The 5,551-nt window shown below is 38.3% G+C and overlaps 1 long non-coding RNA gene across 1 annotated transcript; it reads right to left on the minus strand.

Annotated features, from left to right (window-relative positions):
* Nucleotides 1-223: 223 nt before the first annotated feature.
* On the minus strand, nucleotides 224-1,039 carry LOC148852895 (uncharacterized). The gene is made up of 3 exons (XR_016098814.1): nucleotides 933-1,039; nucleotides 709-773; nucleotides 224-618 (listed from the first exon to the last, which is right to left on the minus strand). It is a non-coding gene; the product is annotated as an uncharacterized LOC148852895 (long non-coding RNA).
* Nucleotides 1,040-5,551: the final 4,512 nt, after the last annotated feature.

The raw sequence follows: 5,551 nt of genomic DNA on the forward strand, positions 1-5,551 counted from the left end.
AAGAACTCAAGAACAAGAAAGAAGCTCAAGGGAAAGGCCTCGATTACATCCTCAAAGACTCAAAATTAGAAGATTACCTAAAGAAACCTCTTAATACCATCTCATTTGAATTAGGACAAATTGAAATGTAAATTATCCTCATATAAATTCAAAAAAAGAAGAAAAAATCTCAGATGAACCAGGATTACTTAAAAAAGTAAGCTATCCTCTTACAGTAATAGATTAAAAAACAAGTCAACCAAAACTTATCTAGAAAAGCAGAGAATTACAATCATATCTTAAGAAAGGATTTGAGTTGGAAAATCTTTTCTTCCCACTTAATTTTCTCCTAATTCTATAAAGTAGAAGAATTTACAACTCTTTCCCTTTACAGGAAGGGTTTAACATAACTGCAGAGTTTCTTCCAAACAAGTCAGGTCTATGACACTACTAAAGAAAAAGCTTAAGAGGAAACAATAACAACATATCGCTTACATCTTGATATTGTTGTTGATGATTTCACAAGGGTAAACATGGGAACGAAGATCCCACCATCACCAACACCCCCACACTCCCAAAAGCTACTCCAAAGAAGTCAATAATCGTATCCAAGACACTCTGCTAGCCAAATTTCATGTCCTGTAAATACATATCAAAATCAGATCGTTAATATGCAGTTGGAGCAAAATGAAAAAAAAAAAATGTTTACATACGTCTTGGTAAACATACCTCTTGTGCTTGCTCTTAAGAATCGTTGACGATGACGGCAAAAAACCCTCAAATGGCAGAAATCCCTAAAGACAATACATGTGAGCGAGGTCGAAGCACAAATGAATCAACCACAAAGAAGAATGCAGTGATGATATTTTGAGAGAGAGAGAGAGAGAATGAGAGTGAGTGAAAGAGAGAGAGAGAATGAGAGTGAGTGAAAGAGAGAGAGAGAGAGATCTTACTTTCACCACTGCAACTGGTTTTCTGCTATGGAGAGAACCTTTTTTCGTTAGAATTATGTCGAAAGTGGAATTAGCAGAACGCGGGAGTTTTGGCTTTTGGATCTCTCAGCGTTAAGTTATTGAGACGGTTCAATTTAAAAAGCGTTGTTTCAGTTCTAAAGACCGCGTGGGAATTATCAGAACGTGGGAGTTTTGGCTTTTGGATCTCTCAGCGTCGGGTTATTTAGACCGGTTCAGTTTAAAAAGTGTCATTCAGTTCTAAAGACCTTCACCCAATTTTTATTCTTCTGTATTTTAATTTCCTAGGCGGCGGTCGTTGAAAGAACGCCACCTCAGATCTTTCTATAGCAGCGGCCTTGAAGACCGCCAGCTTGAAACCGCCGGCTCAGGTCGTTTTTCTTATAGTGGTCTTACATATATCTTGTGTAAACTCTGCCGCATTGAGACCACAAATTCCCTGATCGGTCTCCCTTTACAACCTACTCTCTCTCTTCTCATCCCACTAGTAGTTTGTGTTCTTTGGTGGTTCTCTCATCTCCTAAAAATATAAGAAACAACAAAAAATGTCTTAAGTTTTCTATAGAAAATGAATATTGAGCCATATTATCAGTTTATAATGAAATTGTATGACTTGAGCAAGGATCATTCCTCTCCAATTCCTTTATTTGGTGACAACACGAATGCAATAAAAAATGATAAAAATTATCTTCCATGAGCATACTTAATACATTTAGGCCAATTAACACTTTATTAGAGATCAATTCTTTTCAGCTCATAGCACTCTTCTTAGCCTATAAGGGGCCCTTCCCACTTGCTCTGAATTAGCCAAGAGATCAATTCACATTGATCATACTTTCCAGTTATGTTTGGAGGGTTGTGAGACTATGGACCACCTAATTTTTCAATGCCCCCAAATTATCCCAATTTGGCTTATAACTTTAGGTGTCCACATTAACTATAATGATCATAAAGGTTTGTGCTATTGGTTGGAGGAATGGATCAAAACAGATAAACAAGGGAAGTATAGCATATTTGAAGTTAATGTTTCACCAAAGGAATTCTAATGATGTGGTATATATGGAAATACAGATGCAAATCCTATTTGGAAAATAAGCCCTTCAACCCTAGGTCTATGGTTTCAAGCTTTAGGTTGTGTTTGGATTGAAGGAAAACGTAGGGAAAGGAAGAGAAAGGTAGGGAAACCTTTACAAAAACTTGTATTGGTTTCCCTACTTTTCTCTACCTGTTCCTTCAAACTAAACATAGCCTTATAGCTCATGTAAAGAATTCCCCAATGTAAAAATGGTCCAAGCTTCCACCCCCCCTCCTAAAACTCTATCATTGAAATGGTTTCTTGTAGAGAGTGATTTAGTGCTGGCTATCCAAACCATTAATTCAGATTTGGCTCCTCAATGGAAGTGGCATTCTTTTGTGCTAAAGTGTAGAGACTATTAGACACTGTATGCCCTTAGCTCCAATAAGCATAATGTACATTATGAAATTTATTGTAAATAAATAAAGTACATATTTGATTCATGTTATTATGGTGTGTTTCTGTATAATACCCTTAAACTTGACACATATGAGACTTGTGTTAGTTTAGAATCTTCACAATTGTTGGATAGATCTGGGGAGATTTATCCTGATAAGGCTGACACTGATGTACCACCAAGTTGGTTGGGGTGGCTTGTCTCAGCTGCCAGGGTGAGACCTGAAGTACATGTAGTGTGGTTTTTCTTGAAACCTTCAACCGGACCAAAAATTCGATATTGCTTGGACCTTAAATATAGATGGGCAAAATTGGAATATTACACCTGACCCCTAGACTCGATTATAATACTACACTAGGTATCAGATTGGACTATCTTTGATGTGCCAATCGGTGAGATGCTTAGAGGGGGTCAAAACTTGGATATGTTGGGACAGTTCGAGAATTCATCTTACTGAGTGATCATAGTGATAGGATCAGCCCCTTTGTCGAATAAAGTAATTGATCGGGAAATGCACTCTCTCTTACAGAAATTTGGTTTTGCAAAATATATTTGTATAGAGATATATTTATATATATTATGGTTTCAAAATATTTGCAAAAGGCTTTAATTCACGGGATCCATGTGAGTAGAGAGTGCAGCATTGCATCTTGCAGCCGAGGGAGAGGTCATTTCTTGTCGGGCAGTGTTTTATCATTATGCACTGAGAGGTTAAGTGTAAGACCATTGAGGATTATACCTAATGGGCTAATCTTATATCTACCCATAGTCCTTGGGCCTTCATAAGATGGTTAGACCTAGAGACAATTTAGTGTAAATGTTGGACCCATTAAGAGCCCATAGTGATGGATTCAGGGGTTCACTGTATTCAGCAGTGAATTCGGCCGGGCCTTGTAACAGAGGCTAGGCTGAATCCATGTGGTTGATGTGTAGATCAATGATAGGGTCCCACGCCATACAAAGAGAGCCAAGCTAGCCAGCATTAGATAAGAAGTGAGCATGAAAGCTTAATGGGCCTAAAAAGCCCATTTCGAACTATGTTAATTAGATTAATTAAATAGGGGTGAATCTGGGATTTGGATCAATAGATAAGATAAGGGATTATCCTTATCCACTTAAAGAGTCTAGATCCAAATAAAGATTTGAATCAAAGAACTCCTAATTTGATTAAGAAGATTGATCTTTATCTGCAGATAAGATAAGGGATTATCCTTATCACTTAAAGAGTCCAGATCCAAATAAAGATTTGGATCAGGAAACTCCTAATGATATTAGGAAGTTGTCTCTTTAAGATATTGTTTCTTGCCAGAAGAAATAATTTAGAAGTTGTTCTCACTATCCCATTTGATTCTTGTTGAAGAATCACTAGTTCTTGGTGAAGAACTACCTGTTGATCCTAACTCATCCCAAGCTGTGTCATCTTCAGTAGAGAGAGGATTTGGTAAACTCTTTGGGCATGAACACCTACGTTGGGAGGAGCATTCTTGCGTGGATTCCGTATCAGGTATATCCCTCCCTAATTTTGGTTTCATATTTAGTCCAGTTTGGTTACAAGAACGAACCTTGAAAATATAGTTTTCTAAATTAGGAATAGGATTATTGGATGGGAGTAAAGAAATTTTTGAAATTTCACCCAACCTTCTTGCAGGGTTCGGCCATCCATGTGATGGATCTCCCATCCCTTGAGAGACCTCTTGTAGCCTGATGATGAGCTCATTTATACATCTCGATTCTGCAATAGGGTGGCCCATGGACTTACTCATAATTCCATCCAACATCCTCACCCAAATCACTTGGCCAATCATACCTGAATTTATTAAATCTCTTATTTTAGAAGGGACAGTCATTGCTGAAATGAAAGTGTGTGATGGCTTAAAAAAAAAAAAAGAGAAATCTATCATGTGAATTAAAGTTGACTGAACTTTTCATTAAAACTATAATAAGATATAGACTTGCTTTTCTAAGGCCCCGTTTGGTATGTCTTTTCATGCGGGTTGTCGGCTTTTTAGAAGCCTAGCAGCCTAGATTTTGGTCTTTTCTCGTTTGATTGGGAAAAGATCTAGCCACTGAAATCCGCAGCCCTGAAAAGACACGAGAAGCCCATTTCGGGCTATTTTTAGGAAGCTCCAAATGGAGCTTTTCGCCCCTTTTTCAATTCATCTTCGCATGGAAAGATGCACAAACAGACGTGCCTTAACCAAATGGTCTTCAAGCTATTAAGATCTTGATGCAAAAGCTCACGTCGTCTTTTGAATGTTAGAGCTTCTAAAAAATCTTTAAAAAAAGACTTGTCAAACGACCCCTAAGTTATGAGCGTTAATATTTTGGGGAAGATAGATAGAATAAGGGTCATAAGGGTTAATCCTATATTTTACTTGGGGAGTATTGTTGTACCATACTTCAAATTGTACCGCACATATTTTTGTTACACTCTTCTTCCGTAAGCCACCCGATCTACTACCCATGAGCTGTTCTCACATCTATACCTAGAGAGCACCATCACCGTGTGTATTGAAAACATCTCCCCATGATGCTTCCAATGCAAAGTTGTAATATCCCGTGGGTATAGATGTGGAAACAACTTATTAGCAACAAATCCAAACCCAATTCAAGTTCACATCTGTGCCCCACCAAGAGCCGCCCCACAATGCCCCATAGCACATCCATTGTGAACATCTCCCAATGATAGTACCAGTCCTGATGATATCATTACCGGGAGATGTTTCCAATACACGGCGGAGATATGTTGTGAGGCGTTGTGGGGTGGCTCCTTGTGGGGCGAAGATGTGATCTCGTTAAATTCACAGGCTGGATATGGTTTATAGGGGAGCACTACAATGTTCTTCTTCAAAAAAAGAACCTTATAATATATTAATAATTTTGAATGAACAATTATATAGTTACAAAAGGGGTTTGGACCCTATAAACCGTATCCAACCCATGAATTTAACAAGATCACATCTTTGCCCCACAAGGAACTGATGAGGAGTGATTTGGTCCAACCTAGTAAGTGAAGGACACACAGACACAACCTGCCAACAAGACAAGAACTCAGCAAGGAGAGCCTTATCAATAGTTCGGGAGCTCAGGAACCTCGGTACTAAAGCCACTTCGGCACCCCAATACCGA

This window comes from Nelumbo lutea, chromosome 5, assembly GCF_056320005.1.
Source record: "Nelumbo lutea isolate HS-2025 chromosome 5, American lotus-T2T, whole genome shotgun sequence".
NCBI lineage: Eukaryota > Viridiplantae > Streptophyta > Magnoliopsida > Proteales > Nelumbonaceae > Nelumbo > Nelumbo lutea.